At 42.3% G+C, this 24,254-nt stretch overlaps 1 protein-coding gene and 1 long non-coding RNA gene across 4 annotated transcripts in view; both read right to left on the reverse strand.

Moving 5' to 3' along the window:
* ITPK1 (inositol-tetrakisphosphate 1-kinase) overlaps nucleotides 1-24,254 on the reverse strand; it is a 150,023-nt gene that overhangs the window by 125,044 nt on the left and 725 nt on the right. The window lies entirely within an intron of this gene.
* LOC130153063 (uncharacterized) lies at nucleotides 542-24,249 on the reverse strand. Its single transcript, XR_008823201.1, has 3 exons — nucleotides 17,358-24,249; nucleotides 4,793-5,172; nucleotides 542-4,473 (listed from the first exon to the last, which is right to left on the reverse strand). It is a non-coding gene; the product is annotated as an uncharacterized LOC130153063 (long non-coding RNA).

Consider the following 24,254-nt stretch of genomic DNA (forward strand, 5'->3'; position numbering starts at 1 on the left):
TTTGGAAAGCATCCCACACCATTGACCCAGAGAACTAACACAGCACTCTGGGGTTCTAACAACGCAAGTAAACTCTGACAGAAAAAAAATAAATAGAAAAATTCAAGAAAACAGTATGGCTTCTTCAAGTGTCTGGAAGGTTTGCAAAGAGTTTGCAGGTCACCTATCAAGTTAATGCTCAGCATATTAAGACCACTTTGAAGCATCTGTTGTAACAGCGTAGAGGCTTTGAAGGAGAAATTTTGTCATAATCATTGAAATGCCAATAAAGAATTATGGGTATCTGGGGGGAAATCTCCTTCCTACAAATGCATTTGTAGAAAGGGCGTAGGCATGGCAAGCCAACCTAAAAAGCCCTCTGCATCTGCTAGATTCTCACACATTCAAAGCTCAGAATTTAGTTTCTTGAACAAAAACAAATAAATAAATAAAGGTACCTAAAGCAGACTTGTACAGAGGCTAGAAGCTGCCACTTCCACACCCCTCCCTTTGCCCTCTCCCTCTCACCTCTCTCCAGCATGCTACACGGTGCTCCATTTACTTTAACAAGTCTTAACCTGGATTCCTCTTGCCTTTCACTCAAATAAAAACACTCTAGTGGCTTGCTTTGACATTCTGAGAAGCAGCTTCAGCTGCTCTCATTTTCAACATAACCATATTGCACCCACACCATCAGTCCAGCATGGCCAGTGAGACAAGGCTCTGCTGGGCCCCAGGCTGGTACTGCAGGTTCTACAGGTCTCCTGCTACTAAAACCAAGGGGTGCAGGGAGAAAAGCACGTCAGCCAAGTCAGCTTTCATCTAGAAATGGTTTTTAATCCACTAACCCTGAAACCAAACGTTATACATCCACTGCAGCTTTCCAAGACTTTGGCAACCAGCCTTAAACGAACCTTTTGGGAGTTTTTATACAGGCCAGACACCCACTGAGACACACATGAGAAATGTGTAATACACAGTATTATTTTATTCACTTCTTGGATCTCTAAAAGAGACTGGGCATTTTTCTGGCAGAAATTAGAGATGTATTTAAGTTCAGCAACTTGCCACGCAAAAATGAGTTCATTCATCTCCAGCCAAGCTTCAAGTAAGATATATAGGTGTCTGGGGCTTTTTCCTTCATGCAAAACTTCATTATACAAACAAGAGAAAGTTAACACAGGAAACTTAACATGTCTGCTCACTGAAAAAAAAAAACATTGCAACTTTTTTTCCCCCCTCCATAAAGGATGGCCCTAATGTTTTGGCACTGTTACAAGTCAGACACCAGGTCTCCCTCAAGTTTCATGAGCTTCGAGAGCACTTGTGACTCCTTTTCTCCTACACTCACCAAGTGACCACCGCTTGCACATGCAAGGAACAAATTTTCCTCTTCATTTATGGAACCAGACTCAGTCATAGATTCATAGACATAACTGACAAGATCCTATGCCGAGAAGATACTGCATCCAGCCGTACACACCATCACAGATACCAATCCAATGTTTCATCAGGTTAAAAGGACATCCATGGAAAGATTTAGCGTAACATAATTAAAAGACATTCCTAGAAATCTTTTCTCCTCAAACTCTGCATCAGTTTAGTGTCACATAACTATTCTAGTCAGTTCCTCTGTTTTCTTTGCTCCTTTGGAGATGCATTTCAATTTTCAGCCCTCAGTTTGGGACACTTACAAATGCAGCTGTTATTTTAAAGAGGACAGGCTGGCAAGCTGGCTAAAAGCCATTCCAATATAATTTGAAATTGGGTTTCACCTTTATTTTGCTACACAGCTCCCCCCAAACATGTACGAACCATGTCAACAGCAAACAAGAGCACCTGGAACCTGAAAAGTGCAATTCTGCAACCTAGTACCCTGTTGGAGAAGAAAAAGATGTTTGGCAGAAAATACACGGTACAAATTAAATAAGTGTGAACTGGATTGCTTTTCTCCATTTGAACAGATTCAGATGCCAATACCAATAATGGGCATCTCCTTTCCCTGTAACTGACTATTCTGCTTGAGTTTACAGCAAAACAGATCAAAGAAAAATTATTTTACTTTATTTGGAAGCATTACTAGAGAGGCTTGCAATAAAATGAAAGCTTGGCAAGTGATGATCATACTGTTTGAAAAATATTCCAGTTATTGACAAATGGCCAGCCTCCCCAAGAGGCAACAGAATAGAGCGCATGACAGCGCTGCAGCGAATCATCTTGGTGATCTGCACAAACTACACATGATCCTTGAAATGAAATAAAACGCCTGCAACATGCAATATTTGAGTATGTCCTACTTACAAGAAGAAAAGATCTAAATGAAGTGACAGCATATTAATAAATGTTTTTTATTATACACCATGCAGAATAATATTAATAGCTGATGTGAACAGTGGCAGGGGGCAATAAAAATAAACAAAAAAAAAACCACCACAGACACACACCCTGAGCAAAAACCTTACCAAAAGTTCAGATAAGAGAACAGAGTCTTCCATTGGTCCGACTGGATGGGGCTGCAGTTTGAGGGCTTGGAAATACAATACACAGAAGAAGGTACTGCTGCCAACCTTTTAATATTAAGACAATGTAGGTCATGAAGACTCATAGAAATACACTAAAAGCTTTGGGCAGAAATGGACATAGGATTGTTTTGCACAGGACCAGCCAAGGTCATAACGCGCAAACCTGAAGCTGGAGCAGAGATCAGACAGCAAGGCAAAATGTCTTCATCACTCACGATAGTTTCTGCATCTGAAAAGAGCAAAACTGTATCTCCAAGAAATCTCCACTCCAGCTGGTGAAAATTCCCTGTCCAGGCATACAGAACACTTCAGAGAAATGCCATCTATATGTGTGTTACAAACATATATTTTATCAGGCATTTTATCTGCTTTACATTACGCTGAAGTTTGCTGTTAAAGAAAGATTAAAACTCTCCCTATTTCTTTCAGCCCATAGGTTTCTTATACATATGCTTTAAGCAGCAGCATATGTATATGTCTGACAGAATACCGATTTTTTTGTTTGCTTCAAGTGGATTGTTTACAGCACAGTAAGAGGGGAAAAGAAAAAAACAACACACCTTTTATAAATCATAAAACACAACTACTGCCTGTTTTTTATCCAAGGTGTTAAAGACAAAATGCACATCCCTCCATCAGGTAAAGTGAATGACAAAGTTCTTCAATGTAAATCCTGTTTGCTTACAAGAAATTTAGAGCATTGCATCTCTCTGAACCAAACAATTGTTTCTGATCAGCTTCAGCAGGCACCACTTTGCCCAGCAGTGCCAACACCCACAGCGTGTGCCTTGCTGTCTCCCACATCCCTGACCTTCCATAGTACATCCTGCTACTAATCTCTCACAAGACACAGTGGGGTACACACACACAGGGTGCTCTAATTAATCCTATTTTTTTGTAACTTATCCTGGACAGCAGCTGTTACACCCATAGTTTCCATCAGTGACAGAGCACATGTGGTTTAAGACTACAACTTTCCCAGATTTGGCCAGGGCACGCAGGAGCTGATATACAACCCCCCAAATGCTATTGCATTTTTTAACCACACTCTCTTGTAGCCCAGATTCAGACCTGCTGGGAGGTCTGCCACACCGCATAACTGGAAGAACCAGACAATTTCTTGGGCCTCCTCAGATTTTGCAGAAGCTGCCTCAACAAGCTAAATCATACTATCATATCAGAGCTCTGTTACTCATAGGTTCGTTCTCACTCCCTCTCTCCAGAAAAAAAGCCTAAGGCCAACAGTTCAGCTACATCTTTTACATTTGTTTCCCTTTATGGACTTACCCAGATTCTCTGGTACCTGCCCCTCCCCATTACAACATTGGTGTGATCACAACAAGCTGATGAGTTATACAAGATAAATCCCTCTTAAAGGGAAAAATAAAAAGCTAAATTTCTACTCAAATCCATCACATTACCACTGTCCTTACCACTGCTAAGGAGGCAGATAAACCGATCCAGCTTTTGAGTAGGAGCTGGAAAGGCAAACACAAAGGCACACAAGCTGTTTTCCTCTGGGTTATTTTTGTCCAGGTCCGCCTTGAAACTCACTCTTCAGTCCCAATAATTGGCAGCAACTAATTAGAAGGCAAAATGCAAGCAGTTTATTAAATGTTTGATTAAATGCTGATTACATGTTTGATTAACCATGATCACAGAACAGATCTCCCTTCAACAAGCTTACTCATTTTCTTTGCTCACTTCTTTTGTTTGTGGACATAAGAGATAAGAACTGTGGAGATGATGCTATACTACACATTGGGCTGTCAAACCTATAGGTGACTGCACAACACAAGGCAAGGAGAAGCTGATGATTCCTCTGCTGTTTCAGGTTGCTTTCCACATTGCCCATCTTCAGATGCACACAGCTAACTCCCGTGTTCTCTCTTCAGGGCTTTCACATTTGACTGGGGGGGTGTCATACACAAGATGAGGTCAAAGATACTGCCTGAATGACATCACAGGTTAACTGGAGACACAAGCAGCAAAGAAAGGGACTTGTAGAAAGGTTACAACCTTTTAACTGCTGTAATTCTGAAATAAGTACAAGGACTTGAAGAATGATTACACTTGGGGGAAAAAAAAAAATAATCTGTGTGAAATAACTTAAAATTATGATGAAAATTCTGCATGCCTTAGACTGATCCCTGAATTACATCTGCTGAAGAAAGTTATTTTTGTGCATGCCATTTGCTGTCACTGAAGAGTTATCAGGTAACAGTTAATGAAAACACCTGAACCACATAATGCCATTAGAATTTTACACACAGAGAAACATACACATTTACCTCAATCTCTTAGTAAATAAAAATAACATTTGCTCAAAATATTTCCAGGAATTCTTGTTTGTGAAGGCAAAACAAAATCCTTGACCAAGCATCTTCTTTTTCACCCCACTAGCACATCTGCAACAACAGGATTTCTTATCCCAAAAGTCTTTTTTTTTCCCAGGCAGCATGTTTTCACAGCACTTTGCACATCAGATCCCTGCAATCAGCCGTGCTTCATAAAGAAGGAGGCTACTCCACACCCAGCTTTTACGTAACCCCCTCGCATGCAGTTGCTCAGTCTCACTGACTTCATTCACACTGGGTGGGTATTACGTGCCTACTTGTACTTGGGGAGTTTCATGCTTGGGTCAGCACACAATCCAAGGTGCCACAGTAAGCTGCAAAACACACAAGCATCACCTTAAGGGCAGAAGCTATTCCAATTTAGCAAAAACATTCCTCTTCAAAATCATTACAGTCCTCCAGAACAATGAAGTTGTGATGGTTATAAACTGGTAAGTCAAAACCTTGCAAAAGTTGCGGTCCAAGAAGCCATAAATTGTTGTTATCTTATCTGGACTACTCCCTTACATCTCAATGAAATACTACATCACCCCTAAATATTTTCTCTAATTAGTTTACAGATAAAAGTAAAAAAATTGCCAGGATAATTTTTTTCCAAGCCTAACTTGAACACCTACATTTTTTTCCTCTATCAGAATTCTAGCCCCCATTCTCACCACTGCCCCAAGGTGGTCACCAGACAAACATCACCCCAACCCCACTGACAGCTCTCAGACCTGCCAGCCTGCAGACCACCCAGCACCCTCCATAAGGCACAGCTAACCAACAGCCCACCAAGGTCACTCCAACAGTATCAAGGCCAGCCCTGATTTTGCACCAGAATCCTTTCTCAAGGCCTGGCTTCAAAAGAGATGATTTTCAGTACAAAGTACTAAAGTGCAAATTTTTTGAATCCGCAAAAGCACTAGCCTGCATATTGGTCAGACATAACACCTACAGTTCTGATCACTAATTTCAGATGGAGTTTACAACAGCAGCTAAGTGCACCAGTGCACTTTCAAACCACAGAGGTATACTACAGCTTGCCTTATATCCTTGTCTTACTTCAGGATATACAGTCAGGAGTGATGCCTGAAAGATTAACAGACCATTTCATTATGATTTTATTCCACTGTTTTCACACTGTGATGTTCTCCTTAGAAAAATCCCAGTAAGGTTATACCTAAACTTTTTCGGGAAGACTCTCCCTGGTGAATGTACTCACATCACTAGGGAGAAAAAACAAAACTATAAGACAATTAGGAAATGAAAGAAAGATCTAAAACTGCATTTTTGGCCATTTAAAGCTATAAACTCAGAAAGAATGAAAATGCTCTTATGTCAAAACAAAATTTTAATATTGTTAAAAGCAGTGAGATTTCTCTTTTTCAATTATTTATCTAAACTGTTTACTGCAACTATGGCCCTAACCCGTAAAGTCTTGCATCCTACCTAACAATAAACTACTTACAGATGCTTCTAAAGATAAACTGCATGCTAAACCTCCCACTGAACTCCTTCCTCTGCCCATACACAAGAGAGAACTACAGAGGGAACATACTATCAAAGATCATGTTTCTGTTTCTTCCCCAAATTTTACCACTGCTTTGGTGCTATGATTGCTCAAGATACATTTATTATCTAATGTCTCTATTCACCTACTGCCATACAGTTGTTGTGCTGTAATTTAATGGCACCAAGCCAAACATCACTGGTCTTGCACCTTTCTAGTAGTGTATGACATGCTTATACTGCCAAGTACCAAACACTGCCACTGATGATAAATGTGCTAGGAGAATACGGGTGACAGAAGCTGCGGATGAAGCTTGCCATCACAGACTCTTCACACAGCACTACTGTTTCTTACCTCCTTTCTGGGTTTTGGAGAGGAGCTGCATGAGCTCTTCTTTGTAAGGCACTGCGCCTTGAGATGTAAGGCACAGATCTGCTGTCGTATCAGACAGCTGCAAGATTAACACTGCAGGCTTCTATCCTCAGTAAGATCCCACCAGAACCAAAGGGCTTTTACTCAAACCACACTCAAGGCAGAACTATATGCTAAACCCTCTGATTTTTATCATATCTCATCGTAAGTCTTTATCAAAACAGCTAGTCAAGCACAGGAATCACAGTGCTATGCTGCTTTACCTTGGGTAACAGCAATCTTTCTCGGGTGTTGATTCCATGACACTAAAAGCAAAATTTCTGTAAGTCATTTAATACCAGTATAGAGAGATTAACTGGATTTGTCTGGAAGTGAGTCTTACTCAGGAAACTATTCCTCCCACCTGCACACATTAGGATCATACGAACAGTGGTATTCTATCCATCAAGGCTTCCACTTGCTATATACATTTTACATAAACATGCAACAGATGACAGTCACTTCCCAGTAATTAAGCTACGGAGAAGATCTCCAAGGTGTCCTTGAATAACTAGCTTAGCAGATTTTCCACGAATTGACACCATTCAGAACTGAAGCTACAGAGCACTACTCTAAAGTAGTCAAGCTGTTCCTCTTGGAAACTCTTTTATAGCAGAAGTTTGTATTTGTTCCCTGAGCCCACATAAAAAGGTGTTTTTTAAGAGCTTCAATGTAGAGTTTTCATATGAAATGGGTTTCCAAACTGATAATATCTGAAAAGAACATACTGAGTCCCATTCAGCTCTGGGGGCCCCCACCATAAGAAGGACATGGACCCATTGGAGCAAGTCCAGAGGAGGGCCACAAAGATGATCAGAGGGCTGGAGCACCTCTCCTGTGAAGACAGGCTGAGGGAGCTGGGGTTGTTCAGCCCAGACAAGGCTCCGGGGAGACCTTTCAGCAGTATAACAGACCTTCCAGTACACCCAGGGGTCTTACGAGAAAGCTGGAGAGGGACTTTTTAGAAGGGCATGTAGTGATAGGACAAGGGGGAATGGCTTTAAACTGGAAGAGGATAGATTTAGATTAGATGTAAGGAAGAAATTCTTCGCTGTGAGGGTGGCAAGACACTGGAACAGGCTGCCCAGAGCAGCTGTGGATGCCCCATCCCTGGCAGTGTTCAAGGCCAGGCTGCATGGGGCTTTGAGCAACCTGGTCTAGTGGAAGGTGTCCCTGTCCATGGCAGCAGGGTTGGAACTAGATGATCTTTAAGGTTCCTTCCAACCGAAGCCATTCTATGATTCTATGAATGCCTCAATCAGAACACGTCCCAGGGACAGGAGGCTAGACTACAACCTCTGCCTCTCATGCTGGCCCTCATTATTTCAGCTGATGCTATTCTTTACATGCCCACATATCTCGCTGCTCTGTCACTTAGATACTCCTTGGAGCAGTGGGGCTTCCACTGGCTGCTTCCCACAGGCTCTGGCTCAATGGTTATCCTGGCCACTTCTGCATCTCACCCCAAAAGACCCATCTATCCTACACTCCTTTTGTGTGGAAAGAACTTCTCTTCCTCCATCCTTCTATGCTCATCCTGCAGTACCCACTGTCTCCATTTGCCATTATTAGAAAAGCTGAACATTTATTCTGTTCATTCTGGGACCCAAAGACAGCAGGCTGAAGAGTCCGCAGCCTTCCCAGTCCTTGTCTGGGAAGGTATTCTAACCATCCCAGCTACTCTCACTCCAGTGATACAAGACTTGGTCCTGTGACACAAGGTGGCAGCTGTGGTCCTGCCCTTTCTGTCCTCCACAGCAGGGTGGCCTTGGAGGAAAGATAAAAACATCTGCTAGGGAGCGTCACATTTTCATACCCAAGATAACCAATAGTGAGCTTTTGGAGGCCAGTGATTATTTTGGACATTGCCTGTCACAAACTGGCACCTGCATAGCAACAACAATCCTGAATTTCATAAAGCAGTCACAGCTCTGCTTAATTTCTTCAACACAAGCAGGACCATACAGAAATCCTTCCAAAAAGGAGACCACATTAAACATCTCCTCACATTCAAGACAAACAAAACCCAAAAAACCTCACAAACCAACAACCACCAGCAGAAAACCATACTTCAGAGGCAAGACAGAGAGAGCAGAAAGACAACCTCCCACTGGTCACGAGCAGGGGAAATCTTACTCTATGCGCAGACTGACAGTGTCCCATAGAACACACCTAATACGGATCAACTGAAACCATATTCACTACATTAGAGAAAGAAGACATCAGCCGTCTTTCCTAGATTTAGTGGCTCACAGCTGTCCATTTGAAAAGCAACCAGGAGAGGAGATACGAGGCCTTGTAGTCTAAATAGCTTTCATTCTGTTTCAGGCATTTTCTTCTCTCCTGTGAGAGACACCACTCCTTGGGACTTTCACATACAGAGAGAGATGAACTGTATGTTCCGCTGACATACTGTTTTCAGTCCTGTAGATGAGACAACCAACATAAAGAGAGACCCACCTTAAAATACTAAGCTTCATCTAAAGCAAGTTAGCTGCCCCCCTTGTTTTCTCTTGGGAGTGTCTATATTATACTCCTCCACTTTCACCGCCAGGATATGATCTGGCCAGTGGTTCACGGCTACATCCTCACCTGTAAAGGAACACCAAAACGCTGCCTGTGCTGCCTGCTGGTCACTTGGAAGAGTTATTCTGCTACTTCTCAAGCAACACTTCAGAAGACACATGAAATGATCCTATTTTTCAGAAAAATAAATTGGGAGCCTTAAAATCTCCTAGGAGATCCAGGGCCTCATTTAGAGGAGAAAAAATAGTTTCTTGGTACAATGGTAAACAGCAGATTCCTTCAGAAAAATTGCTGCAGAGCATACCTGATCTTTTAATTTTTAAATAAGCATGACAAAACCAAGCTGCTACCCACTCCTGATACAGTCCTCAGCCAGCCAATCATCGGAGTCTTTCAGATGTTTATTACAAGTAAAATTGTGTATAATAAACACAACGGAGTAAAGACTTCCTGAAGAGCCAGTCCTGTAAACAAGCTGCAGATGTGAAAGAAAATGAATCACTTCTGAGAAGCGATTTTTTTTTAGCTCACAGCTAGATGAGTAAGTTACACAGCACCTTCTTAGATAAGCTCCTGTAAGAAGAACAAAAGACTCCTACTTTTTGAGAGCATGTGGTTGTGGGTTTTTTTTCAAAGTTCCTGTGTTAAGTAAACTTTTATCACTAAAAAACCCTCCCATTAGCCGCAGCAGGTTTAGGTTCAAGCTCAAATTTATTTGTATCTTCCAATGTTTCTCTGTTCTTCTGTATATAATAAACTGAAAATATTTACTCGTTAACTGCCGTTCTCTCTCAGACGTATTTAAGAGAGAGGTAAAATTGTTAAAACATGTTGGGTCCTCAGCAACTGGGTTCAATGACTTTTACAGAAATCACCACCAAGCTGACAAATTTTAACAACTTGAATTTTTAATTTGGAACCATGCTTTGGAACAGACACATGCAAATTAAGAGCTGCTGACAAACAGCAAAATAAAGTAATAAATGGTTTAGCTTCCTTTGAGATCCAATGATCTATGAACGATATGAATTCAGAATGCTGATATGTGGCTGAACTGGCAAGTCTGTATTATTTCTGCATTTAACAGGTAGGAAAGGTACTGGGAAATTCACGGATTTGCTTAAGTTGCAATGAAGCCTACTACAGAACCAAAAGCCAAGCCTGTTTTATCTGCAAGGCCTATGCCTGATTCAGGAGACTTTCTCTTCTCTCTCTTGGATCAGAGATTATTCCTTAACTTGGAAACTCATTGTACAATCCCCCACCCCAGTGAATACATGGAAGACAGCAAGATTTAAACACATTTCAATTGTCTGCAGCTCATTTACATGTACTTAAACTTTACTCATATTTCAAAGCTGTCTGGGCAATGTGCTTCAAACTTCGTAGACAAACTATTTACAGTACACAGCAGGAAAGAGCCACCTCAAGTTTTTTTGGGACTGGCCTTGCAGGAATGCCTCTAAGTTCCTGAGCTCATACAGGTGTCCAACACTGATATGAAGACATTTTGAATAATTTTCTGAAATGTTGGCAGGGAGGGAAAAAGCCAGGGAAAGAATTTTCACAAAGACATACAGAGAATGGGAAGAAAAAAGTTAACACTTTAGTAGTTTTTATTTCATAAAAAGGAGGTCAGACTTTACTGAAAGAAAACCTTCACACTGTTCTTATAGAAGGCTCCAACAATTACCCCCTCGAACCTGAAGTGGCTGCTGAAAACACACACACACAGAAGCATTACTGTCTTAAAGACCAAAAAATATTTAACCAAAAACATTCTCTAGCACAAGCCTTCCCTTACTATATCACCAGCACTGCTAGGCTGTTCCACTCTGCCTGGATCAGCCCCATTCAACTGGCAATCTACTTCAATTTAGCAGGAGAGGAAACAGGGAGATTTTACAGGGACCACATGCATTTTTGCGAAACAAAAATTTTGTCTTTCAGGTTTCACTACCAGCAGCAGCAAGTGTACTAAAGATCTATTCTTACAGGGAGCTTTCACACCCACATATCAGTCAACGTAAGAAAAGGTGGCGGCAGCATTAACAAGTAACAGGAAACTCAAATACTATACTTGGTCCTACAAAAACATTTCAAATTACGCTACTGGATACTTCCCTGGGCCAAGCAGGCATTCGGAGAACTTTCAATGGCATTGTGGTTGCATGATTTAATTACTACCTACCACATTTTTGATTCTTGGCCATCAATCGTAGTTATCAAGCCATTATATCTTTTAAGTGCCTGCTCTCAGTAGTTACGGTACAACAAAGCAAGAACAAACCAGCAAGAGCAGCCCATGTGTTGATCCCAGATATGCCACGGAACTTGTGCTACTGTGAACAAGTTAAATTTCCATCCCTGTCTCAGGCCTTCCATTGAAAAAAAATAAATAAAAATGACCAACAGATGTATCCAGTTCCCAAAGAATCCAACCACATAAGTTTTCAACAGTTTCAGAGGGAGCTGGATTAGGCAAAGGTCTGCAAATGTGCTCAACTATTACCAAGGTCAAGAAAACTCAGTACCTTAACAAGTAGGAGTTTTCAGAATCTTAGCCTAATTCATATGCAAGGATTACTATTTCAGGAGTAAGCACTAGTACAAAGAACTTGACCCTCACCTAATTTGTCTACAGAACAACAGATTTAGAGATCTTGATCTTACACATCAGGAAACAGCTTTGCCCTAGAAGAAATCTGTGGTAAAGCTGCCTTAGAATAAATGACTGTTTCCAAATTCTTTGCCCAAGCTACGAAGCAAGCATCTTAATTAAGGTTTACCTAATTGCAGTTAGTGTAGTTTGGGATAGGGGGCAGGGAGGACATACGCTTTTCCACAGTGCACTGGTACCAAAGCTGACAGGCAAAGAAAGAAAAGTAACTTCAAAAAAACGTATTAGCTGTAGTAAATGCTTTGTGTTCCGTGGTTTCAGAAACACATTTTCCTGTTTGAAGAAAGCTCTTCTGTCTGGTTCTTCAGACCTTTTTCACAACGACAAACAGGAGAAACTAGGAACAAGGGAAAACCAGGGAAGTTACTTGTGAACAGCCACAGCACCTCAGACCAAAGGTCCAACCTACTCTGCCTGCAGGGTGGCTGTTCTCTCTATTCTATAACCAAAGACAGAAAAGAAACAGCCTAAAATACTGTTTTTCTTCAGGGGTCTCTTGCAATCAGAGCTACACTGTTTAATTACCACTGCAACAATACTAGAGGAAAATCTGCCAAAAAGGAATGGGATTAAGCATTACATTTTGATAGATTATTCAAGACAAACAAGAGATCATATCACAGCACAAAAATATTGTGCCAGCCCCCACTCAAACAATAACTATTGTGAGCCAAGATGCAGCACTTACACTGATCAGGAAACTGCTTAACACAGTAGCACAAGAATAAGAAAAAAGTCTTACTAGAAAAGGTGGTGGTCAGCACAGTACACATGTAAGTGAAAGTCTGCTGCAACTGTAATTCTGCATTATGCACCTCAATTTATTTTACTTGGAGAAAAGAGACAGAACTCTCCGAAGACCCTATGCCTTTCTCGTTCAGTCACTTCTGGTTCCTTCCAGCATCATTTCAGGCTCCAAATATCAGATTCCCAGTTGACTCAAATGACCACTTATATCCCACCAGTCTCTTAGAAACATTCACAATTAAAACACAGCAGCTGACCAGCACAAATCAAGTAAAGTCTTCTCTATCCTCCATAGCCTTTTCAGGGAGATACAAGCTTATATGCTAAAGGTCCATGTGGTTTGATTACATTACCCAGAACCAGTGATAACCTGTTATATAGTTTAAAAGATAGCCAAGAGATACTTTAAATTACATTTATAACAGACAATAGTAAGATCCACAGGTTTTACTACAAAAAAAGCAAGTTCTGATCCACAAGAAAGTCCTAACTTGAGGTGCAGTGCTGTTTGAAAAAATGCAAATCCATCACTAGTGAGTAACATAAGTGATGAAGATCAATGCCCTATGGCATATATGAAGAGTAAAGCTACAGACATGTTGCACTAACAAAAGAATCAGAAGAAAAAGTTCTTGAAACAAAATTAGCTCCAAACAAAAGCAATTTAAACTTGAGGATGGCTATGACCAAAGATTTTTCACCCTACTGAATTGTGAATAAAAATTTAAAAATTCTCTCAGGTGCTGAGAATTGGAGGCCTAAAATAACATCAGAAAAAGAAGAAAATGGAGCTTCAAGCCCCTATCTAGCACGAAGCCTGTACTTTCTATTCCTCAAAGCGTGCTAAAATTTTGGTCCTATAAAGGCCAGGAAAAGGGTAAAAAAATCCCACTCTCTTCAAAATTCACTCCAGCCTGGACAGTCTCTAGACTTTGATCTATTCATTGAGACAGTAGAAAAGGTTACACCAAAATGTCAAGCCCCAAAGTCAAAATATAACCCCATCCAGCACTTGTCCGCTTGCAAATAGATGCCTTTTCCTCCTACAGTCCCAGCAACCAGGAGCAGCTGAAGGCACTGCACAAGCACAAACCATTTTCTCCCCATAGATTAAACCAGTTTTAAAATGTGGCAGCTTTGAAAAAGAAAACTGACTGATAACGGGTACTGCTCGATTTTATCATCACGTACTCTACACAGCACATGGTGTTCTGACCCAACGTGCCAGCAACAATACTTCTCCCCTTCTACTCTTACGCTTTCCCCTTTTCTGCCAGATACAGGGTGCAGGTCAGCAATTACAAATACTATTTCTTTTCGCCATCAGCCTTTCATCAAAATACTACATTCGCCTCCCTCACATACACTTTACAGGAGTTTTCTTTCAGTGCTTGAAAACTACCAGATTGACAGCTCCAGTGAATTAAGCTCCCTCTTTGTCAGCATAACAAGAGCAGCACCACAGGCAACCTCAGAACAAGCTCCCTCTATCCTCCTCTTCCCACTCCTCCAGCTAGTAAGAATATCTGAATGCTGAGCTTCGTACACAGCTCTGTCATACCATACAGCACCTTGTAAAGAGTCTCTGATAACGTGGTTTACTCAGACTATCTCATAGGACATTAATGTTAAGCCACACCTGATAGAAACATCATGAGTCAACACATTTGCGTGCGCTCGGACTCGGCTCATGGTTTTAGAGTTACTGTGCTGTCTGGCACAGGTGCATGTCGCTAGTCTTTCTAAAATTATTTTCTTTCCCAGACAGTCTTTAGACAACAGTGTGAAAGAATGCTGAGTTAAAGCAACTCTTAAAGCCATACTTGAAAGTAAAGAAAGGCAATGTTAATTGAAAACCAACAGAAAGACCAGAAAAATTCAATCCTCTCAGTATCAGACAAAAGGCGGGTGCAGATTTTATTTCAAAATGAATTGAACATCACGAGAGGGCTTCTGTCACTGCTGCAGTACTACTACTGTAGTTCACTTTTGGGGAGGGCTCCTCTGCTATGTTGCCACTTAAGCTGGTCAGGCAGCAAATGTGGATCTGGACACTCCTTCACTTACAAGAGGCTTTTAGGTTCCACAAAACCTTCCGCTGTTGGTTGTAAGTCACAGATTAGCATGCACTAGATCAACTTAGAACCTAGCTCCTAAGCTGTACCCAGCTTTTAGCTCCTTCTCCCTCTTTTGCAAGCTTTTTTATTTTTAGTAGGAAAGTCTTTTCTCTTTGGGGAAGCACTTTTGACTTCTGAAGCTCTTACGACATCTTGACTGGTTCCCCACACACACACACTGGTCAAGAGCCAGGGTGTTTTAGTAAAATGAACATGTATACACATGTCTAAAAATAAGTAATACCTGCTCCTTTACAGGTTGGAGGAAAAAAACCCACACCAAAACCACCCCAAAAATACCCACAACACAGCAGAAGCACCTTTATCTTTTCTCTTGTTTTACAGGAAAACTACAGAATAGCCAACATGCGCCAAAAGCCTCCTTACGTTCCTGTGATGTTAGAAATGAAAGTGAGTTCAAAAATGCATTAAAAGACTTTCTAACTACAAGGAAATAACCAACATACTCATTGAAACTGACATGTTTACTAACTAACATACCTAATGGGGTTTAAGTGGTCACTGCTGGGCTCGCTAAAGCATAGCACCTTGCTGAAGCAGGCAGTGCTTCACAGCCCACCTATACAAATGACAACACTTTCCATTCTTGTAGAGAAACCTAGCTGACAAGATAAGAAATAAGCCTAGTCATTACACCAATTCTTTTAACCACGGAACTAATTTCAGAGTGTCAGGAAGAAAGGACTGCAGTGTTGTGGCTGCCAGTGGGGCAGGCGTGGCATGTCACAAGTGGACCTTTATGATATCATTTCCTTCCAGTGCCATTAATCACCCCAGACATCACTTGTTCTATCAGTTATTAACCAGTTGCCCCAACACGTAGATAACTTTATCAAGGCTAGGCAGTGAGAGTCATTACGAAGCATTACAACATGCAGTGCCAAAGGCCTTTTTCCCAAAGAATCCTCTAAACTATTTCCTCAAGTCACCAGCAATTTAAAATGTGATTTCAGAAAAGGACAACTATGTTTCTTAAAGCCAAAACACTGAAGTCAAACCAGGTCTCTTAAAGCACCAATTTTCAGCCTGTTAGTGCTCTTCAAGGGGGAGAGACTCCCTCGATGTGCACACACGTCTGTGGTGTGGTCTGATGGGACAAACATGGGGCTTCAGAGCAATGGCCAGGAGCATCCCAGCTCAAGATTTAGCATTTTGTCTTTTGCTACAGACATGTCTCATTGAAGTATTTTCCCTCCTTTGCCAGTGGCACCACGGAGAATTCAATTTCACAAGGCAGTGCCTCAGGACCTGGACCAAACATGCAGAACCAATGTGTTACAGAGGGAAAGGACTGAAGATGGCTTATTGACAAGGAGGAAGAAGAGCCTGTGAGGAATATTATGAAGAACAAAAGTAAGCCTGTTTTTTCAAAGACCAAGGACCAACTTCACAATCTTGCAAGCAAACAAGCATGACTCAGCAGTATGTGACAAGACAAAACAAGACACTTCACCAACTGGCATCCAAGGGGAGATTAAACAGCTCAACGTGAACTGACTCTGCTTCCAAGTTCCAGGCCTGGCTCTGCCAATTACTTTCCTATAAAAGCCATTAGATCTAGAAACATGACCTGCTCCACGCTACAGATCAGACTTCTTGGAGCCCTCAAAGCAACCTCAATGAGCACACACCCTCCTGCCCACACAGGTAGTAGCCTGGCTGTGAGAAAGAGACTCCTGCTTTGGTTGCCAATTCACAGGAATTATTTGACAGAATTTGTATGAGTGGCAATCGCACCCTGGCTGAAATAGCCCAAGCACTGCAGTTGGAAGGAAGAGAACCACAACTAAGAACATTTTACTTGAAACTAAAGGATATCCCCCTCATTGAAACCCAGTCATTTTGAAAGCCATTCCTAAAGCACATGGTTTCATTGTTTCACAGAACTCAAAAAGGAGAAAAAGAAGATAACCAGAGAGAAAAGGGTTTGTTCCACAGCACTACGGCACAGATGTGCTCAGCATAGGTGCTTATTTTATCTATTATCACACTTACTTTAGCGTGTTTCACATGCTCTGCTTCCTTGTTACTTGGGACATGTTCAAGAATGTCACCTCACCAAAAAGGGTCAATGTTCTATTCATCTCAACAGTTACCTGGCCAGTATCAGGCGATAGGCTGTCAATCAGTACTTCCCAGGTGCAGTGCATTAAGGCAGAGCAAACACCTTCTGTCATCTCTGACACCCCTCTCGGGTTGAGCCTATATATTTGAAAGAGCTACACACATTTTGACTGTGTGCCTAGACTTCCCAAGTCATGACTCCTAAATTAGTAAAGGGGCTTCAAACTACTTAATGTACACAAAGGACTGTTTCTCAGGTACCTTCTGCACTATTACAGACTGGACCAAACCAGGTGACCTTGGAAGAGGTCAGCATCTCTGCCTTGAAACGGGACCACAAGCCCGTGTCATTCCCAGCATGCTTGTCCAGCGTGGTCTTAGAAGTCTCAAGTAATTAGTATCTCTGCCTACCTAGACAACTGCAGTATCTTTTCCACTTACCTAGCATGCCTCCTTCCTGGCACAATCGAAGCCCTCTACTTTTTGTTCTACCTACAATGACACTGGGGAATACACTTTTTTTTTTTTTTTTGGGGGGGGGGGGGAGGGGGGCAGAGTAATATTATTTTTTCCTCCTACAACAGCTTTTTACAATGTTCAAGACCTCCAGTCCTTCTCACTGCTCTCTTTTGGGCACTTTCCAGCTGATCTGCCTCTTCCTTGAAATGCTGTGCCCCAAACCAGAGGCAGTAGGTGAGGCTACTGCAGCAGCAGTCTTATCAGTGCTGTGCAGAATGGTGGCATTACTTCATGTGCCTTGCAGGTTCTGTTCCAACTTACGTACCCCAAGATGACATCCACTGGGACGTGCTATCACTGGGATGACACAAACTTCCTGAACCTGAGGTAAATGATTGCTAGGCCACAAAACAGAGGCTATGAAAGGGTGATTGTTATAGTCACTTCTGTTGCTTAGTGGCTGTGCTCCATGTTCCCGTGAAATAGTTCTGCAAGCACAATGCAGTAGGCTTTCCGTCAGAAGGATGCCTACCAGTAAGCGTTCTCAGAGATTAAGAAAACACACATCTATCCAGTTCTTCTGGGGTGTAAAAATCTTCTCTATAGACTACTGGAAGTAGCTGGAACCCAGAAATACAGTGCGCTTTTCCTCCAAGAAATACACAGGTTTTTTGCTACTACCATCAACACTTCCATGGCTTAGTATAATTTCTACCATTAAGCTAGTTGCCTTTGTTAGAGCTGATGTTAAAGAAACCTACCCACCCATCCCGCCCCCAGTTACTTCTTGTGATACAGTATTTCAGACTGACACAAGCAACAATAGGAGCTATTGATCCAAACATGTATATTTTATTTTTAAGGCTGTAAAAGCTAACTGGCATAAGCCAGACATTTAACAAAAGCAGTATTTAGGGGGTTTTGTGAGGAACTGGGGTTAAAGAAAATCCCCCAAGTTCTTCCTGGAAAAAATATGCAATATACTTCATGGCCTGCTATATAAAGAAACAGATTAATTTAATACCCTCAAACCAGCATTATTCTTAAATCTATCTTAAAACTCATGCTTATGCACAGGTTCCTGTGCACAGGCCACGGCACACAAGAGATGATAAGCAGAGAAAAAGAAAGCCATACAGATCTACAACCTGACAATAGTGTTTACCATGTTATGGTAGATTTAGTAAAGAGAGTACCTTCTCATAGGTGCTAACAGAAGGCTTAACTATCACAGAAACTAAATGGGCAGAAGTTGAAGAATCAATTTAGCTTAAAGAAAAGGAAAACAACAAACAAGTTTGAGTCACACAAATCTAGATCAGGCATACTAATATTTTGGTAGGAAAAAAATCATTGGTTGGTATGTTCAATAGATTGATCTAGAATCAGCATCAAAACAGCTTCATCACAACTCAATAAAGAACAATTAAAAAAAACCCAACACCCGCAAACAAAACAAACCAACCCTCCACAGTGATCTGTCATACCCAAATGGTCTTCAGCACAGATGACGTAGGCTCTAACAGGAGCTACATACCCAAAGAAAAGTACATCCCCTTGCATAAAACCAAAACCTGCTGAACTGATGCAGGCAGCAATTCAAGAACATGGTCTCAAGTTTCAGAAGAGTCTTCAGCAGTGGGTAACACCTGGGAACCTAAACCAGACCAAGAAGCCTTAGCTTCCTGTGTGTCAGTGAATGCCATCAGTCTGTCATGGATGATCTCCCAAGGAGAGAAGATGACAATTTGGCTTGTTCACTAAAAATCAAGAAAATCGGGCTTTACTAAAAGGCGTTCTCAATTGCCTCATTTCCACTTACTTTTGTGGTCAAAATTTGATTTTCTGAGAACTTCTGTAATTTCCTGAGAACGTTTACCTCCCAGATGCTCACCCTGTTTTTATGAAAAAACTGCAACACAATAAAATCTGACCACAGATAATCTGGTTGTTAGAGATATAGAAGCACAGTTCTTCTGTCTGTCAAACTGCAGGATTTATCGTGACATGGATTACATATTCAGGCAACTCTTCAACTCCTTTACTATTCATTTTCTACACAATATGAAGAGAAAATTCTGACTCATTACATATATAGCTACACAGAAAAGCTACCATTTTGTGAGTTGCACATGTGAATGCTTTTGCCCAAAATAACAGAGAAGTAGCTTATCATTCAGAATGGCATGACTTTAAATTACCTCCTCTTCAATGAAGCATATTTCACTTTAGCTTGTATCACTGTAACATATTCACATTGCCCTGTCTTTACTGGCTCGCATCTCCGTGGCTTCCAGAAGAGACTATATTAACAGATGACATACTCAACAACTACCAGGGAAACGAAGGTTTTTACAGAGCCAACAGCCATTTGTAAATGGCTGCACCTCATTAAACTGAAGTGGTGCCAAACACACACAACTCATTTGCTGAACAAATATATGCGTTTTTCTGTACTACCACCACCACTTCTCATATGGCATGCACAGGAGTCTTTTTATGCACAAGTCTAAAGAGACCTAGCAGTACATCTATGCATATTTTACAAAAGGATAATATGGGTATCCAATAGCCTTTACCACCATCTGCAGTTCATACCACAGCTCTGTCATCTCTCTAATGGAATAGGGCTTCTTCATTTCCCTAACCTTGTATAAATGCTTGCACACCTGCACAATGACAATCATTCCAAGGTCAATGTGATGAGCAGGGAACCGATTGGATTGACCTCTCTGGCAACTGCATAACCACTAAACCCTGCTTGAGACAGGGGACCAGACCAAGCAGCTACAGAATGGAGGAACTGTTCCTTTCAGCAGTGGCAGGGACACATGACAGTGTCAGAAAAACACACTTAAACCACAGACTCCTAAATTCTCAGTCAGGAGTCCCTAGAAACCTTGCCTTACATTTTATCAGGCTATAGATACTCTATGTTTTTCCAATAGCCAGCTACCTAAAGCTCTGGGACTGTGCCATCACCTTGGTAGAGCAGAGTGTAAAAGGCTCACAGGAAAGTCTACCTGAGATGCACAAACCAGACATTTGGATGCTGCAGCCCCGTAAGGGGCCCTACACAGGGAACTGCAACCAAAGCATATTATGCTAGCAAGCAGATAATACAGAGTTCAACAAAAAGCATAATGTCCTAGCAGCTTCACTTAAAAGCACAGGACAACTGGGTAGTAGTAGCTCCTTAAATTGCCTCCTGACTAATAAATACACTGAGGAGACAAGAAGCCTGTACCAAATGCCCACACAGAAGAGCTCAATTCTACCTCCCAACTCAAAGAGGAATGCCCTCATATCAGCAAGGCTGAGAGATACTCTCTTCTCCCCATGAAACTGTACCGATGCACAGAAAAGAATATAAAAGCCTTATTCTATCAACAGCTTATGTATAAAGGAGTTGCTGGGCAGAACTGTACGCTGCTGTGGGAAGCAGAAACCAGAACTGAGAAGGCACCTCATCCCAAGTAAATGCCCCTGCCATGGTGCTACAGACGTAACATGGAAGAATGGCTATCCTGGCACTAGCGAGGGAGCTCACATTTCTCTCTGTACACAGTGGCAGGTTCAGCCAGAGGGCTGGAGCAAGCCTGGCCCATCTTCAGGTTCGGTCTCCCTTGGGAGACACCAGCTGCAGGCTTGAAACCTGGCTTCCCACTTGCCAGGCCAAGTGCTCCATCCTCCAGGTCAACAGCTCTCATGCTGCTATCCAGGGACCACTGATCTTCTGCAACAGGCCTGTGAAACCATAATGCCTCCTTGCTCACCACACCGCTCAGAAGCCTGGAAGAGATGCAGAATCTGCGTTAAGGGCTGCAGAGAGCTCTGACCCAGTAACTCAGGAACTACTGGTCTGGGCGCTAAGCGTGGAGGTAGGTATCACCACAGGCATTGCTTTCATCTGCTTAGTCTACACCTGGAAGGAACAGCCAAGGCTGTTATGCTGTACAAAGAGTACAGCTCAGGCAGGACACATCCAGCATGCCACAGTGAGGACCAGAAGAGCAGGTGAGCAAAAAGGCCTTTGATACAGGGAAGATAACTTCGTGAATATAAAGCTTAGACAAAAGCCCCAAGACACTGTGTTCAGGCAGGACAGCTGCCATGTCAGTCACACGTATTACCAGAACTTTACATACCACGTGAAAATTTCAAGAAAAGGCAGATGTCTGTAAGTGCTCCAGTAACAAAACTGGAAGAATTCAGATGCCAAAATTTAACAGGGAAACCTACTGAAACCCAGCAGCCTAGGCTGCACTTCAAAGATGGGTACAAACATGAGGAAACTATCTTAAGGTTCCTGCCCAGTCTTTGTGGACCAGAAAGCCAAAGCCACGTCTGCCTATATCCCAAGGCAGCACTTTAACTGCTGGTCCACTTGCATGGTCCCTCATGTCTCATTGCAGCTGAGACAACAACATTGCAGCTTAGAAGGACTGCTGGAGACTAAACCTGGAACCACTCTTAAGAAAACCGTTCAACACCTGGACTCACTCTCTCAGAGGATGGTTCAAACAGATTTTGAAATGTCTGTCCATGTTCCCTATTAGGACACCAGTGCTTCGCACTAAAAGTGGATGCACTGGCACACTGCAAAGAAATTAGGATTCTTCTCATCTTAACAATACCCCTCACTTAAACCCAGCATGCTGTGGGAGCTCATGAGGATGCTTCTCTTACTTTCCTGGATTATATAACTGCTTCATTGCAAACCTGTACAAACAAAACCAAACTTTGTAGTCATCCAGAAAGTATATCCCTAGGCAACAGGCAAATAAATTCCAAGTAACAGTCACCATAAAGTACACAGCGTAGACAGACAGACACATAGTCCACTCTAACACATGAATCACTATACAGGAATGAGTATGCTTGCCTTATTTCCTACCATAGACAATATTTCTGCTAAGATATATGTTAAGCTTGGCACCACTTTTCCTGCAGCAACAAAAAGCTTACAAACACACAAGTAATCAAGTAGATATTACGCATAAAACACTTGAAATCTTTGCTAAATGAATACAGCTTCCCACCAGTGTCAATGAAAGTTACCAGGAAGAAAAAAACGGAGCATCCAAGATATCAGCACAACCTGCTTCAGCGACTATACTGATCTTTAAACCAACCACTTAACTCCACTTCTACGGAAAGGCTAATATTAAATGCTTTTTAAAATATCGAAGCATGACTGAACAGACATCTATCCAATGTCTGCAAATGCTATTCTAAGTGAGCTTAGCCTGTACAGAATGCGATAGCCTAATTTTCATTAAGAAATTAGGGAAGTATAACAAGAGAGACACTTTGGGGTCAATTTTCACAGCACTGCAAGGACCTAGAACTATTAATAAATTTACACAGTACACAAAGAAATTGTGGATGTTATGTAACACAAGTGTAAGGAATTTCTGAAGTAGAAGAAAATGAAGCAAAGAACCTAGTGAAAAAGAGAAACAAGGACAGCAGAGGACAGAAAGTCAGTTTTGGAGATTCCTAAACATGTAAGAACCTACAGCATGTAATACCAAGAATGAAAGAAAAATCACTACAAAAAACATTTTCATGTGTTTTTGGAGATTCCCCTTAATTTCTGGGCACAAAACCCAATCTACACCAAGCCTCAAAGCCCCAGATTTTTTTATGCTTATTAGAGGTTGAAGCATACTTTTGAGTGTCACAAAAACTAACCAAAAGTCTCTTAGGTAAGGTCACAGCTTAGTGTTATGCATCTGAAGTATTTTGTTTGGAGAATCATGAAATTTAAAGAGATATTAAACCCGAACCTGTGCCCTCTTTCATACTTTAAAAAACTCTGCTAAGTTTTGCTGAAGTTTGACAGGAGAAGATACAGGACACCAAGAACACAAGCTGATGTAAAAGCTTCTGTCGCTTTCTTGAAATAGTTCTCTGTTTCTTCTGCCTCCTTCATCTTTACAGGAAGGAGCAAGTGCTGCCAACAGAAATTTCACAGGGACTGGTGTTTTCAGCATGACACACTTTAATGAAGTATATTTGAAGTCTCGTAAAATATATTCTTCAAAGTCTGAACAAACGTCACAGAAACCAGAACCCCAGTTACTTACAATACTTTCAGTTACCAGGAACTGATTTCATATACTTGCTATAAACTTACTATTAGAATGAAATAAGAAAAAGCTGTTATTCAGTATCAGAAGCTGTAATGTGTGTGTCACAAGACCTTGGACCTACATGGCGTATACGCTTCCAATTAAATAATAAAATTGTGTAATATGCTGCATATATTATCCTCTAAGCTATGCAGATAAAGTCTAATTGCAGCTTATCAAACTAACCTTTACCTTTGGGACCGCAGAAAATAGAGACAGTTTATTATTAATAGACACCTCCAGACCTCTCATTCATGTCTCAGGCGAATACCGGCTGGCCCAGGGGCTCACGTACCCTAATTTCACGTCCCCTCACACAACACGAAGGAAGGCTGTTCCCAGCAGTCTGACCCTTCCCAATGGTAACCCTGCTTCAGCTCCCCGCCTGCGCCAGGTCTGCGGAGCCCCCGGCGGGGCTGCTCCGGCGGCAGCGGGTGGCGGCCGGGCAGCAGGCCGGGCTCGCCGGGCCCTCGCACCCACCCCGCACCGGGGCTCCCGGGCCCGCGGCAGCCGCCCAGGTGAGCGGCGGGCAGCGCACCGCGGGCACGGGGCGGGCCGCCCCGAGGGCACCGGCCAGCCCGGCCTCCCCCCGGTCCCGGCGGGCAGAGCCGGCCGCGGGGAATCACGCACCGAGCACAACTCGCGCGAAGGCCGGCGCAGGCCACGGCCGAACGCGGGGCGGCCCGGCCCCGCTCCCGCTCCCATCCCGGGGCCGCCGCCCGCCCCAGCTGCCTCGGCGGCC

This window comes from Falco biarmicus, chromosome 7, assembly GCF_023638135.1.
Source record: "Falco biarmicus isolate bFalBia1 chromosome 7, bFalBia1.pri, whole genome shotgun sequence".
Taxonomy (NCBI): domain Eukaryota; kingdom Metazoa; phylum Chordata; class Aves; order Falconiformes; family Falconidae; genus Falco; species Falco biarmicus.